The 23729-nt window shown below is 37.5% G+C and overlaps 1 long non-coding RNA gene across 1 annotated transcript in view; it reads left to right on the top strand.

Moving 5' to 3' along the window:
• LOC134799941 (uncharacterized) overlaps window positions 1-23729 on the top strand; it is a 159117-nt gene that overhangs the window by 100929 nt on the left and 34459 nt on the right. The window lies entirely within an intron of this gene.

Genomic DNA, 23729 nt, shown 5'->3' with positions numbered 1-23729 from the left:
TCTCTTCCGAAAATCGTCGATGTTGCTCTGTGATCTGTGACCGATTAATCAGTCTTTGGCATTGAACCTGCGGTGCGGATATATCGGTCATTGGCGTCCAAAAGGTTAAAGTTGATATTTTATTGCAAAATAATGTGGGTTGATACGTTTTTGCTAACCAGCATCATGGTATACTGTTACCAGTACCACTGTGTACCAGTGTGGTTTTGTAAACCGATTTTACATTTTTACAGACACATTTCTAGTTTCTAATCCTTAATTTTCAAAGTTAAATCATATTTTGTTTGATCTTGAAGCAGTATTTTACCACCTGGCGCTCTTGGTGTAGTTGTACTGTATATCATATACCGTTGTCATAAGGACTAAATTCAAATGGCAATGTAAAACTTTTATATAGCGAGGAATCTGTTGGACTCTCATCGTCCTCTTCGAAGCAATAAGTTTAGAAAAGGACGGCGAGAGTAAAAATCTAGAGTATACTTTATAATTATAATGAAAAATATTACAAAAAAATCCCCACGCTTTTTTTAATTGATAAAAAGAAATTGTATGTCCACAGAATTACGATATTTCGGTCCTAATATCAGAGAAATATGGTCTATTCCCAGTTGTTACCAATTGAATTGTTCCCGTTGAAGTAAAAGTGAAAAAAGAATTCACTAGTGAACAACTTAGTGGTAACAGCTGGGAATAAAAAAATGTGTTTTTCTCCTCTTCTGTTACCAATTTTCATATTATTTTTTTTGGCGGTAAGAATAGTGACACGTGACGAAAAATGTATGTAGCGATAGGGTGACTGCTACAGTTATTGGCCAGTAAATAGTAATTGGCCACTCTTAATAATAAGGTTTCAATTGGCTTTGTTTCTTTCTGATTTGTAAGGAGCGGCCAATTACTATATACTGGGCGGCCGGCCAATAACTATAGCAGTCACCCTATCACTGGCCCAATATTACAGGGTTCTATGCTACATTTGCAAGATAGTTGAAATTCGAATTAATGTCACTATGACAATGTTCAAATTTCAGTTCGATAAAAGTGAAACATAGAACCCTGTAATATTGGGTCAGCGATATGTGGAAGGCCTAAAATAAGTGATTATATCGATTTAGATAGTAAAGGAGGCAGCTTGTAGGATGGTAACCGAGGTTCCATTAGGGTGCGTCTCTATTTGAGCTGGCTAATTATTTTGTAACTTGTATGGGAGATTCTTGGCCATATTTGAACGTCAATAGGGAATGGGGTTGGCCAGTCGAAGTATTAATCAATTCCTAGAATAGTGTCAAATTCTTGTTAATTTTTGGGAAAATTATGACCTGGATTCCAGCACTTTAAGCCAAATCTCATAGAACAAAACTAGAGACAGGGGCAAGCTTTGATGGCGCCATCTATGCAAACCTTTGACAGTTGCCAACCCCATTGTCGCGCGAAGCACCTCAATTGTGATGAACGGTAATGCCTGCAACGCGGGACGAATTAATAAAACGGACACTTTTTTAACCGCAACTGAAGGATATGTATTGCATAATACTTAAAAATTAAATAAATGTGTGTTAGAGTTAGACCAAGAAAAGTCTGCAGCGATTTTGATAGCCCACGCAGTGCAAGTGTTATTTATACGTCATAATTTAATTTTGACGTTTACTGACGTTGACTGCGTGGGCTCAGTGGGCTATCAAAATCTTTGCAGGCTTTTCTTGGTCTAACTCTATTTCACCTCAGTTTGTCATTTATTGCCAGTTTATAGTCGTTTTTTTTTACATGAGGGAATTATATGGATCAAAATTCACTCAATTTTGAGGCTTAGACTTACGACCAACTCAAATAGAGACTTCGACTTTAAGAAATACTAGCACAATTGACCGTTTATTTTTGTCTTGGCACGAAATATGAAAACCCATTTTTTTTAAGTAAAAACGAGAAAAAAACCCAAAACGGCCATTTGTGTGTGTTTCTATAGCTAATTCTAATTAGTCGAATTATGGTCACGCAAGGACGGTTTTCGTTAACAACAGTCAAAGGGCTACAGTGCACAAAATTCGTAATGTATTTGCGTCACTCGAATATTGTTATAGAGTTGGACAAAAGCTTTCGAATTTCGATTTTTGCTGTTGTAGAGTGTCATTCTATGGAACTTGCTAACTATGTAAACAAAAGTCCCTAGTAAATTCATCATTTTTGACAGTTTCAATATGGCGGTTTGTTTATATAGTTAGCAAGTTCCATAGAATGACACTTTAGCTGTCCTTGTGATTTTTGCTCAATTGTAAAATTATCAAAATCACGCGAAACTCGGCCCCTTGGTGTGTACAAATGGCGCATTTACACATAGTATAATAATGTACAATGTGAAAGAATAAGGATCAAAGTCAAATGGCGTTCTAAAAGTTTTAATCATGTGTCGGAAGATGGCAGCAAATTTACTGTGACTACAAATTTTACTTTGACAATACGCCTCTATACTAAATTCTCTTTGCCAATACTTAACAAAAATGTATGGATATTTTGGGACAACAAGTATAATGTAAATAAAATGGCCCAGTTTGAGAGCCTACCGCGAACATCGAAAACCGAAATTTCATTATCTACCTCTAAACCGCTCTTATTGGGGCGATACAGAGGTACATATTCGATGTTCGTGTTAAGTTTTCTGTATCCTTGTTAGGGAATGCAATAACCGGCCAAACTTCATAACTGGTTTCGGTTACGGTTATGCCCGAAAAATAACCGAATATCGGTTATAATCGGTTACTTACGGTTATTTTCGACGAAAAATTATAAAATTACAATGAAGTAATTAAAAAACTACAAAAATCTTTAACTTAGTACCTACAGTAATACAGTATTAAGGAATGAGTAAAAATACAGTAAAAGTAAAATATGACCTTGGACGTGATACAATATTCAATAAAAATATTTCATAAATATAGGGAAGTAAATTTAGTATATTTTTGTTATTAATGAAAAAAATTATAGACACAGCCAAAAATGGCAGGATTTTGTAGCCATTAGATGATAAAAGCATACAATTTAAGTCAAAAATAAATAACCGAAAATAACCGTAACCGGTTATTCGAGTTTCTAATATTCGGTTATGAAATTTTATCAAAATAATCGGTTATAACCGAATATTTCGGTTACGGTTATAACCGATTTGCATTCCCTAATCCTTGTAAATGCGCCATGATCTCGGTTGGAAATGCATTTTATAATCGACGTTTTGTAAGGAATAGAGATATGGTTGTAAAATATAATATTTCAATATATTTCATATCGATGTTTTATTTTAGGGACTAACAGGAAAATGCGCGAGCGTTTTTAGTTTTTTGTTGTCATATCACAGACAACTATTTTTATTTGTGGTTGCCTCTAATCTAAATATACTCTGTCAAGCCATTTCCGTCTGTAAAAAAGAGCGGCAAATTAAAAAAAAGTGGGCGCGAGGGTGATAGTCCCATAGAAAATTTGAATTTCGCGCCTTTTTCTACTGACATATTTTGACAGGCTACAAATATACCTATAAATGGTCAAGCAAATCTTGTCAGTAGAAAAGGGCGCGAGATTAAAATTTTCTATAAGACGATATCCCTTCGCGCCTACATTTTTCAAATTTGCCGCCTTTTTCTACTGACAAGATCTGCTTGACCAACTATATCTACAATGCTATATATTATCTTTGGTTTGTGTTTTGTGCTAAACCTTTCACATGTGTGTGGTGGCCAGAAACCTCGATTGTGCATTATAGAACAAAACATATTTCTCAAAAAAAAATGCAAGATGAATAAAATCCGATCAGGATCAAGAGGTTAATTACACAAATTATGATTATTATAAATATTATAATATGTATAACAAGGTAGGCCATCAAATATATAAACCACCTGTTAAGCACACATTGAAAATGACAGCATTGCACGAATGATTTATTTACTGGTCCCAGTGGGGAAACCTAAAAGACAAAATATTCTGATCGGCGCGTTAAGCGCTTTGTTTATATTTTTTGTGACGGTTTATGTATTATTTTATTTTAACAATGTTATTTTAAATGATAATTATAGCGTTACTGTATCATGAGTGTTTCATTGTTTTCCTTTTTAGGGTTCCTTAGTCAACTAGGAACCCTTATAGTTTCGCCATGTCCGTCCGAGGCTCTACTCCGTGATCATTAGTGCTAGAAATATAAAATTTGGCATGAATCTTTCATTTCATATTACGTAACGAATGGTTCTAAAAGTGGAACCTTGAACGTTGCAAGTGTAGTGTGTAGTTAGGGTTCCGTACCAAAAGGGTACAACGTAACGGGACCCTATTACTAAGACTACGGCGTCCGTCGTGTCTGTCACCAGCCTGTAACTCGAGAACCGTGATAGCTAGACAGTTGAAATTTTCACAGATGATGTACTTATATCTGTTGCCGCTATAACAACAAATACTAAAAACAAAATAAAATAAATATTTAAGTGGGGCTTCCATACAACAAACATGATTTTTTTGTAGTTTTTTGCGTAATGGTACGGAACCCTTTGTGCGCGAGTCCGACTCGGACTTGGAGTAATAAACCTCGCAATTTCACAGCGCCTACAAAAAAGAAATAGCAAAATTCTACTATTAAATTTCCCCAGGCGTTACATTTTCCATCATAGCACTGGCAACTGTGGCAACCCTCGATCCTGACTTGCGCGGTATCCGACCTTGACCCAGAACTTGACATTGACAGTCGGAAGTGACCTCGAGATCGCGAATCCCAGTATTGGCTGTATTATTCATAAAATCGGGTTTTTAAACCAATGTGTAAGTGTAAAGTGCTGTTTTTTGTGTTCTCTTTGTGAGTGATTGATCGAGAAATGTTGATTTAAAGTTTTTCTGAGTGCTGATAAAGAGATTGGGGTCAATATGGGATCTTCGTGTCTGTCCTGGGTCTGGGAATCAAAGTAGGTCACTAGTATTCTGTGAGATGGTTTATTACCAACAAACGCACACAAATTAGCTAAAGCTATTTTTCACTTGAGAGCTACGACGAAATGTATTCATGGTAATTACCGCTTAGGTATTTATTTATAAATAGGTGTCTTATTTATTTATCATAGTGGCCAAGTTGAACAATAGCAACTTTCGTAGGACTGAAAAGGTTTATACCGACAAGAGGTATTGTTGGAATCAGCATGGTCTACTGATTATCAAAATGCATGTTGTCGCTTCTTAAAGTGGTGGAATGAGTTTTTATGACTTCATAAACTCGGCAGTACAAAGTTACTAACTATTTTCTTTTAAACATACCATGTGGGGTACGAAGTACCCGCTTTCCTACTCCAAAAATTGTGTTATAATATTTCCTAACACTTAACATTAGTTCGAGATCGCTCTTAAGCGATAAGACCGCCTGTTGTTACCTCTATTGTCTTTGTTTATGTGTATTGTAAACTACATGTATGTGAGGTGTCCAATAAACAGTATTGTGTATTAGTTAATATCAATAATATCCAAAGAGGCAAATGGGGCCTACCTACATGTGTAATGTTTATAGAGAAGCGAAATCGTCTACTATCCTCTTAACTGGTCATTAGTCGACCTTATACTTTGGTAATAAGGCTCATAATGGTCATTAAACAGTGCCCGCATATTGAGCAATGGAATTAAACCACGTGTCCCCCAGTTTTCCTGTTTTTTGCTAAACCGGGACAATGGTTGTCCACTATCGGGACGGAAAACCACAGCCCTTCGTTAAATTCATGCTGGACCGATAATACGACTGTAAATGGTATTTTGTTTACCCCTTCCTTACTCGATGTTAATTTCAAATAAACTCATAAAATTATTGTTGGACAGTAAAATAATAATAACTGGGAGACCGAACTTTGATCGGAAAACATATAGAAACTGAAAAATGCGCGTTTTCCCAGAGATAAACAAACATATATATTAAACAAGAATTGCTCGTTTAAAGGTATTCGATTAGATAGATATGGACTGTCTCATTTCAATCATAGACAGAGAGAATCATACTATCTTTGTCTTACACTAGTACTAGCACCCAAAAGAAAAGGATGAGTCTATTTTTCCTGGTTCTTACTGGGTTTGACCAACTATAGATAAAAGATAATTTACCACATTTATCATACATCATACCTACATAGAACAGTAGTAGTAGGTACCTATACTAGTGGCTCTCTGAGCTGAAGACCTCGTGAGCATAGCATAACTCGATTAATGTATGGCACCACCATTTTGAAAAATATCCAAAAAGTTAATCGACAAAAAACTATTTAATCGTGGAACCAGCTCACGAGAATCGGTTGAGAATTGCGAACTGTAGAGGAGACCATCCGGACATACGAAAGCATTTATGCCCAAGCTAAAACGGTTAACGCTCGGTCAATAAGGCTGGAAATGATACCTACCTTTAAATATCCTGAGGGGCTACCGCGAATATCGAAAGTTATCTAACAATCTTTGACAGAAACGAGAAAACACTAATAGAGTAATGTGCGGAAAGAGAAGAGTAGTGGAATGTAAGGGAACCCATCTTTCTACGACTCTTAACTCTTTCCGCAGAGACTCTAGAAACTTTAACAATGTATGGAAATACCTAGTCACGTGACTTTTTGTATAGCCTCTGTCATCCCGTTGGGTAGGCCCTTTGCCTCTCTATCGCTCTCGCAAATTCGAGTGACTGAAAAAATTACCGAAACACAAATATTTTAAACCTGATGTCAATCTTATCATCCGATAGTGTAGTACACCAAACGAAAACCAAAAATACCGTTTACGAATTATTTACGGAAAACTATAAAAAGGGACGTTTAAACCCCCCCTACCCGTTAGCTTCACCCCCACCCTCCGGTACTTTTAGTATGTTGTTTAATACAGCATTCCCTACAACTATGCCAAAATACGCCAAAATACGCTTATACACATATTATTTCCCCCGTTTTTCCTTCGTTTGGTGGCCTAGTGGATATTACTTGAACTACCATTACTTTGTTGTGTGATATCACCATAAGTTGTTTGCCTTACCAGGGTGCCTAGCCAAGATGCCTATCGTTTACGCTCCATAACGAACGAAACGCAACTGTCACTGTCGCACTAATATGGAAAAGTGATAGAGAGAGATGATCGTATCCTTCGTTATGGCGCGAACGATTGGCACGTTGGCTAGGCACCCAGGTCTCGGGTTGTTTTTGGTGTAGTAGCAATGTAGTGTAGCAGTTATCAGGGCTGCGGCAGCCGGGCCTTCCTGCGTGGCTTCCGCCGATAACGGCCAATAGTGATGAACGAAGCTTTTTATTTGGTTTGCGATATTGTATATTATTTTTATAATCTTATGCTGTAAGTGTAAAGGATCCGCTAGCTGGCGCGGCTGCACGGAGCGGGCGAGCGGGTTAACGAACAATTGTAATAGGTACCCATGACCATAGAGAAATATAGTAAGACAAGAGTGCTCACTCCATACATCAGTAAAGTTTTGGTACCAAAAATATTAATTAGTATTTTCATAGTCGACATCTATACTTGGTCAAGCAGATCATGTCAGTAGAAAAAGGCGGCAAATTTGAAAAATGTAGGCGCGAAGGGATATCGTCTCATAGAAAATTTGAATTTCGCGCCTTTTTCTACTGACAAGATTTGCTTGACCATCTATAGCATCGAGTAGCGGAATTATCAGTACTTTAAGAAGTAGTACTGTCAAGTGATAATAGATGTAGCACCGACCGGAAAGTCTAATGCTCAACAACATAAGTACTGATAATTCCGCTACTCGATGCTAGACGTCGACTATGAAAATACTAATTAATATTTTTGGTACCAAAACTGATGTATGGAGTGAGCACCCTTGTCTTACTATATTTCTTTATGGTACTACGTTGATTCAATGGGCATTACACAAATAGGTTTAGGTTGGATTACCTACCAATTATATGTTACTTATACTTATAGTGCTAGGGTTCAACCCCAATACCAGCTGTAAGCATTGTCATGTAGTACAAAATTTCCACAATTCGTAATTTAACCTGTACCTATTTCTTTGTAAATTGGTTGTTCATATTTCTGGAAACTAAACAGGCGATGTGGTCAACATTGAGTCACATCACTAACGTATTGTTTTTTTGATAAGGACTTTAAACTTAAATAATAAAAATCATTTTTGATTGGCAGGGTGATTAAGCTTGTTTTTAAGAACGGCGCACACTGAGATTTATTTTTCCTATGGTTTACTTTTAACAATTGACTCCTACAAATCCTACAATTAAAAATATTAGGTATTAATTATACCGAATAACACCCCAGTCACCTAGGGTAGATAATACTTACGATTTTTTAGATTTTGGTCCACAAAATTCCCAAATAATATTTTTTCTAAAAGTGTTTTAGAACAATCTGGCTGTTCGGCTGACTGTTCTACTCTACGATTCCTGTAAAAAAATTGTAGGAACGTTCTAACAGTATTTATCGGTTTAGTTTTTGGAAATAATTTGAAAATGTGCTAGATAAAGTCATAGTACTCGGTAGTTGTAAGTCGTAGAATAGTCTTTAAAAAATAGAAATACTTACCTACTTACCAGCAAGTAGGTATCCAGCGCTGGATATCTTCTTGCTGTGCATTATGCAGCATAATTAATACAAACGGTTGTTTCTGGTAACCGGTCTGAGGGCCAAACTCGAAAATCGAAATTTCGTTATCTGTCTCTTTATCACTCTTGCATATTAGAGTGATAAAGAGGCAGATAACGATATTTCGATTTTCGGCCTCTGATCCTTCCACCACGCCATTGGCGAGGGTTGCCCGCCAGTGCCCGCCGCTCCTTACATTTAACAGTATAACTTCATTTCAGTGGCACATGACATGGCAGCGCACCTAATTAGGGTATTATTAGCCATTATAATAACGCGGCTTTCCTTATAGATAACCCTCTATATAATCCGTGGGGCTGCGGTACGGACACCATTCCCGCCGCTGCCAACCAACAGGGTTCAAGGAAAAAGGAATAAGTGTGGTAAGTTATTTAATTTACTTCTATTTAATTTAATTCACGCAAAAGGGGTTAGAGTTAGGCCAAGCTAAGATGCGATTTTGATAACCCAGACTGTGCACGTGTTATTTAAACGTCATAATTTCATAGAAAAAAAGTTTGTGTTTAAAATAACACTTTTGCACATTCTGGGCAATCAAAACCGATACCAACTTCTAACTCTAAATGGGTGAATTGATTTTGGTATATTATTAACTTTTAAATATGACTAGGTGTGTGCTAAATTGGGATTTAAGTTATTTTATCTACCCAAATATCATAAACCCTCCATGATACGTTCAAGAACCGCACATTATGACCACCATAAAAATAGACTGTTTTGTTAGAACAAACATGCCTTTCATTATGTAGCAGTCACATAAACTACTATTTATTTACTTGCAAATTAATTATAATATTAATTGACTTTAGGAAAGGGATAGGGTAAGTTCAATAGTTCTATTTAATTTTAAGTGACGCAAATGGAGGGTTGCAGTGTGAGTTTGTGGGGATTGATTTTGGTATATTTTTGACTAGGTAGTATGCTAAATTGTGATTCAAGATATTTTTATTTAATTTCTAATTAATTATGTATGTTATTAATCAAGTTTTGGAAAGGAATAGGGTAATTCCTAAGTTCTATTATTTCTATTTAATTTTAAGTGACGTAAATGAGGAGTTAAAAGTGTATCAACTTGTGGCATTGTAATCAAAACGGTGAATTATTTTAGGTATAGTTTTGACTTCTGAGTTTCAAATAATGATCTGAGATGTCCTAAGTTAAGATAAAAGTTATTTTTATTTCATTCCAAATTAACTCATTTTCGTTTTATAATGATAAGGAAAAGTCGGGGTTAATTATTAGGCATACATTATTTTTTTTACATTTAATTAAAAATGTAGGAGATATATTTCAACGGTTTATTTTTTTTATTTAGTGTGCAGTCCAATGTAGGTAAATACCAAAAATATTATTAATCTGCTTATTATTGGTATTAATTTTCACCAAAAATTAGCCAAAAACGAGATCTTTATTGTTATCTACTCTCGTTGATTCATCATTGAACCAGTTTCTGAAAAAGAAGATATACTCAAGAGAGAAGAGAAGAGAAGAGAAGAAAGCTCGTAGTCAGTTGCGGCTCATCGTATGGCAGTTTGCTTTTGTGGTTTTGCCAGCTGCCTAGCGAAGGGCAACAAAAGACGGAGCCGATCTACGGAAAGAAGATTTGAGAAGATATTTATTGCAGATGTTTCAGAAAGTGACTAAATCTGATGTTTAATATTTTATTTTTCAGATTTTTGAATATCTATGACTGTTAGGGTGTTAGGGGCAAGGCTCGGAACCGGTTTTTCTTCATACAAAAAATACCGGTATTATTACATTCATTTTCGTTCTTTGGTTTAAAATAATTTAATTTTTAATGGGACAATCTAATAATACGAAGTTGTTACCTAAAATTTATATATTTATATTTTAGATTAGAAAATCATCTTTAAGTTACATACATTTCGGTTTAGGCTTATGTTGCTTAAAAACACAATTAATACAGTTTGGTTAATTATATCTGATTAGGTAATAATCATAATCATAATCTTTATTGCTTGTGAGAAATGGGTTACATTGCCAGTAATTACTATTGTAACAATATTTCACGGACTCACCAAGACTCTACCTTTACAGGTGTACAAACAAATATTTCCTATGTTACCTACATAACAAATGATGTCAAGTATTAATACAATCATAAATCACAATCTACATACATGCACATGCTACATGCACATGGTACATGCTTATATTCAGTTTATTATAGGTATATAAAACAACCTATACAGCACGTGCGACCTATCAGCTGGTTCTGTTTTATCAAATCATTACACCAGCATAATTAGGGTTTTTTGGGCCCGAATGAACATACTGATTACCGCACCGCACCGCGATTGGTGCGGTCAAAATATCTCTTTTTCGCTGTAACTTATAGCTGCGTCCTTATCTATTTACGGACTTCTTTTATGTCTAGCCTGCTAAAATAACCTGCGCGTGAGCAATGTCATCGGAAGCGTTGATGTGCATCTCAATTTTATCGATCTTTATAACGAATTCATAACAGTTAAAGAATATGCGCAGTTATTTATCTTTACTTTGTTTGTGAGAACCTATGTAGGGTACGAGTACGTCTTATTTGTTACGAACGCGAAACGTAGAAATATTCTCTATTTGGAAAAGTCGAATATTTTTACTGTAGGTATTTATCTCTATGTAGGTACCTACGAATATACATAATCATTATAAGCAATGTCAAAATTAAAAATAATGTTAAGCACTAGTGATGTTTTGTATGATTTATTTGATAAAACTAAAAAAAGGATACAAATTAAATTCCAACTAATACTTAGTTACAAATAAAAAAAATACTATAAATTTAAAAAGACAAACCGCTCTCTGCTGTTCCCGGTGCAAAGGTGCCCATGATGCTCGCGGCATTACCAGGCTGGATTACCACGTACAGCCTTTACATAAGGAACGACTCTTCCCCTTTCTGTCTGAGTGATGTTTTTGCAATTCTTGTGAGAATATATCGACAATTTATTAGTTTTATCTACCTTAGCCTATAGTTCGTTTTTTTTAGCATTAGAAAGAACTTGAAAGAAGGTAAGCGATCTTGACATGTCTTTTAATTAAATAACGCTTTTTAAAAATCAGTAACTATTACCAAAGATATATATAACTCCTTACTTATGAGAGCAGAAGAATATAAATGATCATATTAGATTCATAATTGTTACATATTTGCCCTAACTTATTTTTTAAATGTGTTATTCAATTAAAAGACACATCAAGATTGTTTACCTTATTTCTAATGCTAAAATAACGAACTATAAATGTTAAAAGACTTATCTTCTCCTTCTTCTTCTTCTTCTTCAGCGTGTGTTCGCCCACCGTTGGGCATACGCCTCTCCAATCTTTCTCCATTTTGAGCGGTTGTTAGTCTCTCTTATCCCGCAGTCTCCTTTATGTCATCGGACCAACGGGCGGGTGGTCTGCCTACACTTCTTCTGCCTAGCCGGGGTCTCAAAAGACTTATAAAACGTTTAAATTGTGTCGTGGAACTGGTTGCCGAGCGCCGTGAACTCGCAAGGACGGCTCGCGGCTCTCCACTGTGTCGAATCATTTCTTTTTCGGTGCGGTAAAATCTCAATCTCGCTTCAATGGTCGGAAAGTCCGACGATGAAGCACCTAAACTATTAGTAAAAAATATTAATCGAAGACTCATACAAGTAAAACACAGGGAAACATAATATATATATATATATATATATAATAATAATATTCGATTAATATTTATATATATATATATATATTATATTATATTATTATTCTCTTTATTTATTTCTCATCTTAAGTTAGGTTATTTTATAATATGAATATAAAAGTAAAATAAAATATATTATATTTATTATTAATAATATAAATAAATACATACATATTTTTTTCTTACTTTAAAGTTATCGTAGTTACTTGTTATTTAGTAGGCTAATTTTAACTCTCTCCCCAAATATTTTAATTTAATAGTTATGGTACTTATGGTACAATCTAAGCTATTCTTAAGTCTGACGCTTTAAAAAAATTTATATGTCCCTAATAAACGTAGATTAGTGCTGAAAAATATTTCTTGAAAAAAGATGACTTAAAGTTCGGTCAGATTCCTTTTCTTATCATACATAGACAAGAGGTTAAAGGATGACTCACGATAGACCAGGCCGGGCCCGGGCCGAGGCATCCAACATGTCATTTTCTATGACGGCTGATCGGTGATCACATGGTGCTTTCCATAGAAAACGAAGCTCCGGAAGCTCCGGCCCGGCCCGGCCCGGCCCGGCCCGGTCTAGCGTGAGTCATCCTTATAGTCGTAATATGGGGTCTTTCATCGTTTTTCCTCTCTTCTATTCACATGTAGATAAATGTTTAACGCCAAAGCCATGTCGACACAAATGGAAAACTGCAAAATAACTAGTGCAGTAAACCTAAAGGCCGAGCGCATCTCGGATCGTAAAACTAAAACTGCCACAAAAGGCTATAACTCAAATAATTATCCCTTCCAAGCGGCCCTTTTTATGGCCGCAGGCACTGCCTTCGGCCAGTCAACGAAAATTAAACTAAAAATAACAGAGATGCTACACAGAAAAACGACCCAGTACCATTTTAATTATAAGGTAATTGTGCTGTTTTTAATTTTAGCAAGAGTCGTATCAGAACCATTATTCTACTATGAAAACTAAAAATAACTCCGTCAAGTGCGAATCGAGCTCAGGTACGGAGAGTCTTGTCATCCCGAAAAAACACTCAAAATAACTCCGTCAAGTGCGAATCGAGCTCAGGTACGGAGTCTTGTCATCCCGAAAAAACACTCAAAATCACTCATAGTCGTCTCCATATCATATATCAATCCAGTGGCGGATTTGCAGTCTTTGCCGCCCTAGACCCCAGGCCCTGTATCAGCACCTATCATATTGACTACATTTTGAGTTATTGTTTGTTATCATCAGCTAATTTTTTGTCACAATTTGCCGCCCCTAATTATCTTGCCGTCCTAGGCCCGGGCCTACCGGGCCTTAGGGCAAATGCGCCACTGTATTATAGTCATATGTCTGTCTGTTATCTTATCTATTTGAGCATAATAAACCGCTGAACCGATTTTAGATGAAATTAGGTATGAAGATAGTTTGAGGCCCGGAGAAGGACATAGGACAGTTCAGTTTTAATTAATCATCAGCATAATATCATCAGACAAAGTCGCGGGCAGTCAGAAGCTAGTCATATAAACTTATTGTAGTTCCTTCCTTCTAATTCCGTGTCACAGATAATTTCAATGGAAATTAAATTACCTAGGAGTATTTTCAGGACTAATCATTTGGCTCAGAAAGTCGAAAAAATTATATGATCCTCTACAAAAGTTTATACGTACAAAAGGCGGACTTAATGGCAAAAAGCATGATCTACCAGAGAGATTGTGGGCTGCTACTACTACCAACAAAATAAACACAAAGCTAAATTAAAATTGAATATACCTACCTACATAATGCAATGTTCAGCCTCTTAATTGATAGATTTTGGCTTCGGCTTCGGAACCCTAAAACTAAAAACCAACGCAAGTATATTGTCTTCAGTTTTTACGACATTTTAATCTTGGACCATCTGAATAATGTTAACAACAACATAGCTTAAACACTCTTATTCACATACGATAAGGTTCAATATTAAATAAAGTTTTCGCAACGTCTACGAGTATGCGTATAAGTACGTTAAGGAAGATCCGATCATACTCGCATTTTATTTTCGCACAAGTTCCGAGTTTCATTATGGAACGTACTTATTAAAATGAGTCACATTTCAGACGTTCATGTGAGAAGTACCTTGTACTAATTTAGTTTTACAAGACTATTTTTATTGGGTATCTAATTATCTTGTTTGTAGTCTAGATATAGATAACTTTATTAGTATGTTACCTACATAGTAAGCGCGAATTACTTCTGTCCTTCTGTACATATAGGTACGTAAATTAAATACTAATGCGACAACTCAGGACGTAGCAAAAATTACAATTTTCACGGGATGATGTATGACACTCCCATGACGAATTTTGCTCCTTACCATACAGTGTACAGTTTACTATTCGGAATATGTATATACTATATATTATTTTCCTTAATATTATTTTAATTAATTAAATTTACGTACAGTACAGTACCCCTAGTTAAATTTGATTCGACAGCGTGACGTGAGGTGTTAAGTATTATTTTGTATGGGATTTTGGGTTTCCAAAACGTCCCGCTTGGCGCGCTGTTCAAAATCCCATACAAAATGACACTTAACGCAAACGCGTAGGTAGGTACGTCCGTATACTATTGAATAAAATTTATATGTTATTTACATATACTTTAGGTACGTCAATCCACCAATAATTAGAATTCTACTCATTCCTAGATAAGTATACAAGATTAATGCCAAAAACTGTAAGTGTCCGTTCGACTATCCTGGCCCGTTCCTGGCTATAAGCCAGAGCTACATGCCAAGCTGTATTTTATGTTACTTTACGGGAAACCTTAGTAGCTTTTCACGACTACTGCGAGGAAATAAGAAAACATTTGCATAACTATAAGTACTAGTCCGCGATTTCTCTGGTAGCAAATTACTAGCCACTGCCTGTGCTGTCTCTTGAATTTCGATAGGCGTCAGCGTAAGAATATCATTTTCTTCACTAGAAGAACTCATTTTTATAGCAAGCGTAGATACGTGTTTCTTGTATTTTTTAGTCAACCACAATTTACACTATCGAATTCAGTGAGTATATTCCGATCCCGCCTTTTTTTACTTTTTTTATCACTTTTAAGAGGCGTTTTTCTGTTGTTTGCTTCAAACCGACTCTAAACTTAGAAGCGTTTTTGCTAAAAAACCACAAACAGCTACAAAAGTACCTAAAAAACGCCTTATGCGTGAATCGAATGAACTGACTGAATGAATGAATGGTTTTTACATTTCTTTTTTTTTTAACAAGAAATTGGTCCTATAAATAACCTAATTTTATTTTTGAAGGAAAAAGTTGCGCCAAAAAATACCTTTTATTGATTTTTATGTTTTAAATGATACTCATTGCTGTAGCGAACCGTCACCAATGACAGATGATGATAACAATGAAACATTGTAGTAGTGGTGGTTCAGGTGCTATGCTACAGCTATTGCCTACTTTCCAGCTTGGATTTAGACCATCTATTGCCACATTTCCGAACAGTGGCGTGAAAAAATAATATATTAGCTTTTCACCATGTACCGTAAAATGGGGTGAGTTGGGTGAAATTTGACTTTCAAACCTCGATAAAATTTTATTTTTAAATGTGAAAACTGAATGGTGTATCTAATAAGTGGTTCGGACGTTTCTATTTTAGTTTGTATTTTATTTTGGGTAGTTCCATTTCATAACTTTGACGATAAAGAGGAAAACCCACCTCACCCCGTAGTGCCTCGTATTTGGGGTGAGAGGGTTTTTCATACAAAGGTGATTTTGAAAGATTGTTGGATCGATTTTTTTTATTATGAATATGACTATAGCTCCATTTAAAATTGGAATACATTATTTTTGTAGCAGTAGCTTTAAAAACCCACCTCACCCCCCTCTCAATCCTTCTCTCCCCATTCATAACCCATAGCTCCCCGCGAAACCTACTCACCCCGTTTTACGGTACCTATTCTTTCTGGGTTGTTTTATTTTCCTTTTTTTGTTTTTTTTTAATTATTTATTGTACTAAATATACAGTTACCTACCTATCCTACGATGTGAGAAATTTTATGAAGTATTCTGCAATTTGTAACATTCATTCACCACAAGATTACAAAACAATTAATAAAGTAGTTAAAGGTATGTATTTCCCGATGAACCTAGAAATTCTAGAAGATAATAGACTCATTGAATATCAATTTACTAAGAATACCTAAGAAACATGCAATAATAAAATATAATCTAGAGCTAATAGCTGAGCTTCATTCTAAGATGCCGGACATTATTGGATGAGATGGCGATGTCGCAATTAAGATCGATGTGGGGTTTTTCTTGTCTTTTTTTATTATTTTATTCTTAATCTGGTAAATGTACAAAATAAATTGAAAAGAAGTCGTCAATACAATCCTGTCCAATGCACACTCCTGCACTTTTCACAAATGTGTTTGAGGTCATCCTGCCATCTCCGTTTTGGCCTGCCGCTGCCCCGAGATCCAGCCTTTGGGGTCCAATCTGTGGTTAACTTGGCCCAGTAGGCCTAGCATATTATAAGAGTCGCGCGACAGTATCTCGCCCGCGATATAGAGTCCCTCTCTAATGAATACAGTGAGAAAAAGACGGTAAGCCTATCTCGCGGGCGAGATACTGTCGCGCCACTCTTGTGCTAGGCTTACAGCGCTCCGGGTGCATTCGGCAAATGTGCCCTGCCCAGTCCCATTTTAGCTTAATACAGAATATTCGATTTAGGTTGCTTCAGCAGCGGTTCTCGAAATTTTATGGTGATGGAGCCCCAAATAAAAAAATCGTTCGTAACTGTGGACCAGATATACCTAAAGAAGAGCTGTTTTTTTCTTATTATTACAAGCCCAACAGAGCCTTTGAAAGGCCGTAGGGGTCCGCGGAGCGTACTTTGAGAATAGCTGTACTACAGCAACTACATTGAGAGACTAGCCCACTCATAGGTACCTATTTAGCACCCATATTTGCTCCTAACTAATCACAATGAGCCTGGGAACAATTAAATCCACATATTCACCACACATGCGCCGACGCATGCATTGACATACAGTCATACACAAGGTCGCCCATTCATTTACTTCTTATATCATTTCATTTCTCACAGCCACCAATGAATGTAAGGGCAAGATTTTATTAATGAAACGTTGAGTTTGACATTATATTGTAAAAACACCGGACTGAATCGCTAAAACCCTAAAATACTAATACTGTAGTCTCTTAACATAAATTAACATTAACACATGTTTAGGGTTTTTTAATTAACATACCTTCTTCTTTCCCCTAGACCGGTAGTCCCATTTACTTGGGGTCGGCCCTCCTCGTCCGCATCCTCCACTGAGCACGATTCCGTGCGGCGTTGGTGTCGATTTGAGCTTCTTTGAGGTCTTTCTCGACCGTCGTCAGCCAAGTGGAGGGTGGTCTTCCATGGCCGCGTGGCTGGGTTACAGGCAGGTTCAAGGCCAGTTTTACCGGGTGGTCTTCTTCGCGTCTTTGGACGTGCCCGTACCATCTAAGGCGTTTTTCTTTGGCTTTGTCGATTATTGGCGCGACTCCAAAACTTCCCCTAATGTACTCATTCCGGATCCTATCTAGGAGTGTGACGCCAGATGACCATCGTAGCATACGCATTTCGGTAGTGTGTAGCTTATTAAGGTGACTTTTGTTTGTAGCCCAGCACTCAGATCCGTACAAAACCGCGGGTCTTATTGCTGTTTTGTACAGTATTCCTTTGGTCTTGAGCGGCATTTTCTTATCGCACATGACTCCTGTGAGCTGTCTCCATTTCATCCAGCCCGTAGTGGTCCGGTGAGTAATATCCCTATCAATTTTGCCGTCGTTGGACACTATCGAACCTAAATATTTAAATTCCGACACTCTGGGTATTGGCGTGTCTCCTATCGAGATGTTGATAGTTTTAGGGTCTGTTAAACCGTCAAAGATACAGGACATATGTTCGGTTTTCTTCCTACTTATCTTCAAACCGTTGGCTTCAAGTGCTTCTACCCAGGTATTTAGGTCTTGTTGTAGGTGGTCGACGTTGTCCGAAATTAAAACCACATCATCTGCATAAAGTAGGTTCCACGGTAGCGGCTTTTGACAGTGTTTCGTCAAGTAATCCATAGTAGTATTGAAGAGTATTGGGCTCAGTGTAGAACCTTGATGAACTCCTACTTCTATTTCAAACCTGTCGCCTTTACCTGCTGGGTTAACAACTTGGGTGGTGATCGCATCGTACATGTCCTGTATCAGGTAAATGTAGTATTCTGGTACTTTTTGCTGCCTGAGTGATTCCCATATGAGATCTCGGGGGACATGATCAAACGCTTTTTCCAAGTCTATGAATATCATATGCATGTTTCGCTTGTTTGCTTTTGCCTTTTCCAGCAGAATACGTACAGTTTGAATTGCATCTGATGTACCTCTTCCGGGCACGAAGCCACATTGGTTTGGCATGAGATTTATGAGGTGCTGTAGTCTGTTATTAATTACACGCTCCCAGATTTTTAATGTGTGTGGCATCAATTTTATAGCTCTGTAGTTAGTACAATCTCTTACGTCTCCTTTGCCCTTGTAGAACGGTATCAGGTGACTGTTTCGCCACGCGATGGGCATTGGCAGGGGTGCGAAACTCATGACTTCGGTCAAACTCGGCTCCGCTCGGCTCAGCATTGCTCCGAGCAATTATTAGGGTTGGCACCACTTGACTTCCTTTTGCGTGCACGACCACAGATAAGATAATCACTTGATTTTTGACAACCCTAAATAGCCGAAAGGGATAGTGCCATCTATTAGAAAGGGACAGCATGATTCGACCCTGAACCGCTGTCAAACTTCGTTTTTGTAGGAAGTTTCCTTTCTGTACGGTAGTACTATTAATTATTCTGTGGCATTGGTTGTCCTTGAATGAGCTTATTTAATAATTGATGTAGCCAAGCCTGACCCTGAATGTCCAGATGCTTCCAGACCTCCGTTGGTATTTCGTCTGGCCCTGGTGACCTGTTGTTCTTCATTTGTCTTATGGCTTTCCTTATTTCTTCTAGAGTTATATCAGGGATTGGGCCTAGCACTGGGTCAGGTTGTGTGTAATTTCTATTTCTGGAATGTGATATATTTAATAAATCTTTATAGTACTCGGTCCATCTACTGTTTATGTCTCTATCTTGCGTTAAAAGTTTTGAATTTTGGTCATTTATATATTTAACTGTTCTTATATCTTTAGTGTTATTGTGCCGAGTTTTAGCAATTTTGTGTATGTCTAATTCAGATTTTGCAGATTCTAAATCGTTATAAAATTCTTGGCTCGATTGCGCCATTGCGATCGCAACTAGTTTCTTGGTCAACTTTTTCTGTTGTTTATACTTCTCGAAGTCTGTTTGGTCTTTTGTATGTTGCCATGCTTTGAATAGCTCTCTCTTGCGTGATACAGCCTCTTTCACTTCGGCGTTCCACCAAACTGTTTCCTTATTCGGGCCCTTCTTGCATCTTGTACGACCTAGGTGTTGCTCAGCCTTGGCTATGCAGACTCCTTCAAAGTTCTCCCACATTTCATTTGGTGTCATGTTTGTGGCATCTGTGGAACTGAGATGATCCTTTAGTTCTTGTATAAAAGATTGACCGACCGGCTGACTTAGTGATTTCCATTTTATTTTAGGTGTCAGTTTTCTACAAATCTTAATAGGTCTAGGGAGCTTATAAACCGCGACCAGTAATCTGTGTTGAGTGGTGAGCTGTTCTCCTGGAATGACTTTGCAGTCTTTATAGTTGCCTAAATGTGTCCGTCTTGCCATGAAGTAATCGATTTGGGTAGAGTGGCCTCCGCTTTGGTATGTGATTTGATGCACCGCCCTCTTCTTGAAGAACGTGTTAATTATTGCCATGTCGCTGCTGGAAGCGAATTCGACAATAGTGTCTCCATCACTGTTTTGCGTACCATAGCCGAAACCGCCGTGCCACCTTTCTGCGTTAATGTTACTTGCGCCTACATGGCCATTTAGGTCTCCACCGATGTGTATGGTCTCTTCAGGTGGGATGCTCCGCACTAATGCATTTAGTTCATCCCAGAATGCCTCTTTTTCATTATTTGTCGTCCCGGTTTGTGGCGCATATGCCGATATGATGTTCAAACACGGTTGGTTATCTAGCGCAATTTTTGTTGTAATGAGTCTGTCGCTAGTCCTCTCGACATTTATCAGCCTGTTAGTTAGATTTTCGGAAAGCACGATCCCCACGCCGTTTTTACCAGATGTAATCCCGCTGTAAATAAGTTTGAACCCGTTGCCTATAACCCTGGATTTGGCACCCTTCCACTTAGTCTCCTGCAAACAGCATGCATCTATCTGTCTTTTGTGCAGAGTATCGGCAAGTTCTGCGCATCTGCCCGTCAAGGAACCTAAGTTCCATGTCGCAAATCGCAAGTGAGTGCATGTGCTGCTTCGACCGTCGCTTAAGGGGTACGCCCTAGCCTTTTGAATGCCTTGATCGTCGCTTAAGGGGGACGCCCTAGCTTTTATACTCTTCCTTTTTATGCTCATTTTCATATTGTGGACGAGGAGAATTTAGTGGCTATGACTTTTTTTTACGGCCGGTTGCCACCTGACGCCAAGACACTAGTCCAGCTTACTAGGACTATGAGCGCTGCCGTTGAACCTTAAAGGTTTCTTCCGCCACCTACTCTTTTGCACCACCGTGCCTGGTGTTGCAACTCCAACATGACCCTTGCACCCTATTATTTAGAGTTGGCTCACTGTTGGGCTTTGCCACTTCCGCCTGCTCCACCGTTCTGATGGATTCCATCTCCGCCTTCGCAGCCGTTGTGGTCTTCACCCGTAACCCTGGGCATGGGTTTCGCGTTATACCCCGCGACACTGGGTCCCTGTCTGAACTTAGCCACCTACCCCATCCGGCCTACTGGATTGGGAGGTGCCCACCCCCGCGACGTGGACGCGCCAGACCGGTGTTGCAACAGTGGGAGATAGAGAGGGTGACTCTATCTCCCCTGAAGCCGGGTTAGTGGTCTCGTATGTAACCAAGACCAGAGGCATTTTTAATTAACATACCCTTCATATTAATATAATATCACTAGGTACACCTTATAAAACAAAGTCCCCCGCCGCGTCTGTCTGTTTGTGTGTTTGTTTGTATGTTCGCGATAAACTCAAAAACTACTGGACGAATTTTCATGCGGTTTTCACTTATCAACAGAGTGATTCTTGAGGAAGGTTTAGGTGTATAATTTGTTAACCCGTGCGAAGCAGGGCGGGTCGCTAGTGTTAAATATTGTTAAATAGCAAAACAAAGTTACTGATAACTATAAAAAAGAGCAACTAGAACATGTTAATTTAACGAGGCGTTGATCAAAAACCCGTCCCTTTAATGGTTTTCCTAGAGAAAAGTGATAATGCTAAAAGGTTGGATAATAAAAGTACCCGGCCTATAAAAACAAAAACACGTGGTTACCGCAGCATTTAATTCATATGGGCAACGATTTTTTTAACCGCCATCAAAAAAAAGGAGGTTCTCAGTTTTGACCCGTATACGGGCATTTCGCAGGAGGGCCATTTTTACGTGTCCGGGGCAATAAATGATTGAAGCTAGTGCCTGATTTCGGTGTAATTTGCAAAACATGTCGGTACTCCTTCAAAGTTGTAAACCAGGAACTCAGTGTCTCAAACATAGTATGCTTTAGTTGTGCCTTAACCGTTGAATAGAGCAGAGGTACAGTCACAGTATAATAAAGTGATTTTTTAAAGGTTTCACCGTCCTTCGGTGGGTTTGGTTCTATGTATTTTTGAGATCGGTGGTGCAATTTACTCCGAAAGTTTTAGTGCATTCATCGTTATGCAAGTGATTAAGAAATCCTCGAAAGTACGTAAATCCATCATTATTATCATCTATTTCTGTAATTGCTAAAAAGCGATTAATTTTGACATCGCTGGTGTTGATTTCCTTGGATTCGGTCGATTTTTTGACCACCGATATCAAAAAAGTGATCACTGAATTCAAATCCTGCTTTGTAACCTAGTTTGTTGTACTAATTTATCACACTTAAAAAGTGCAAGATACGTAGTATAAACGTAAAATTATGTTTGTAAATAAATTAAGTCATAATAGGTACAAAAGATCACTAGTTTACTATGAGTAGTTTTTTAAACCAGACGTGTGTTGAAACTTGAAGACCCAATGTTTCTTTCTCTGTCTTGATATTCTCTTCAAACCAATGAAGTAAATTATGTTAATTGTCCTCTGTATCACCTGAGGCCCTACACCTCGATACCTTTAAACGTGTCAGGCATGTTAAATGAATGCAGTCAATTAGATCCCACTTCTTTTACAATAACTTGTGTATGTAAGTTCTATGCACACCCAAGGGACAGGATGTTCAGAACAAGGGATTAAAAATAAAGTGGCCTTCTAATGTCGAGATCGCTTCAAAGGCAATGAGACCTAGACATAGACCCAAATTGAACATAGCAAATGTTTTAACAATCCTCAATGTCTTATGTCTTTATGTCTAAATATAGGAGTTACAAATTAGCTCAAGTGTTTGAGGGTGCTGGAGATCTCCAGCGCCCTCAAATAATTAACGGGTAATTAGATCTTCAGGCATTAGTCGACCACTTCAAATAGTTTTAAATTGATGGAGTTCACGCTTTAAAACTCTGTTATTCAAAAATACTTGTTTTCCGTATTGCATCACATTGCTTTATATATTTTTTGAGCATTGATCAAAAGTTTCTTGTTTATCGGGTGTAGGTAACATAAGTTTCTTTTTGATGCGTGTGCGGTCGGATTGTGTGAAACAAACACCTTCTCCTTTATGGCACGAATGTGCGAATTTGTGGTCGACATGTCTGAAACTCGTTCCAGGACCATACATCGCCCATCACCCTATTATATGAGGACAGTCAAATAGTGTGGGATATCTTCTAGAGATGTTGTTTTACAAGCCGTAATTAGATTACTTTAAAATCTTGGGTCTATATCTATTACATTTATGTAAGCTTTCGACATCATTAGCCTTGTTACATCGCTTATAATCAAATAAGAATGAAAAATATGATTAAAATGTAATATGGTTGAGATATAAAATTGAAATGTGATTTTTGTGTATGCATTATTGAATTCGGTGACGCCAATTGATTTCAGTGCCTGCACATGATTTCGGTGTTTTTTAAATTTCAAATGTCTTAAAAACTATAAGGTTCTAATGGAGGCCTCCACTACCAATATTTTTTATATTAAGGCTAGATTTTAGGAAATAAAGTCGCATATCAAATAAGTTAAAAAAAAAATTTGGCACATAAGTCAGGCACCGAAGGTCATCTCTGAGAAACGCCCTATGTTTGTCCGCGATTATCTCCCGATTTTGATGCCGTTTTCAGTAAAGTGTTTGTTATTTAATTCGTAGAGGAGGGGGAGAATCCTGCTA

Source organism: Cydia splendana, chromosome 19 (genome assembly GCF_910591565.1).
Source record: "Cydia splendana chromosome 19, ilCydSple1.2, whole genome shotgun sequence".
Lineage (NCBI taxonomy): Eukaryota > Metazoa > Arthropoda > Insecta > Lepidoptera > Tortricidae > Cydia > Cydia splendana.
The sequence above is the reverse complement of the archived record's forward strand: the minus strand, read 5'-3'. Positions and strand labels throughout refer to the sequence as shown.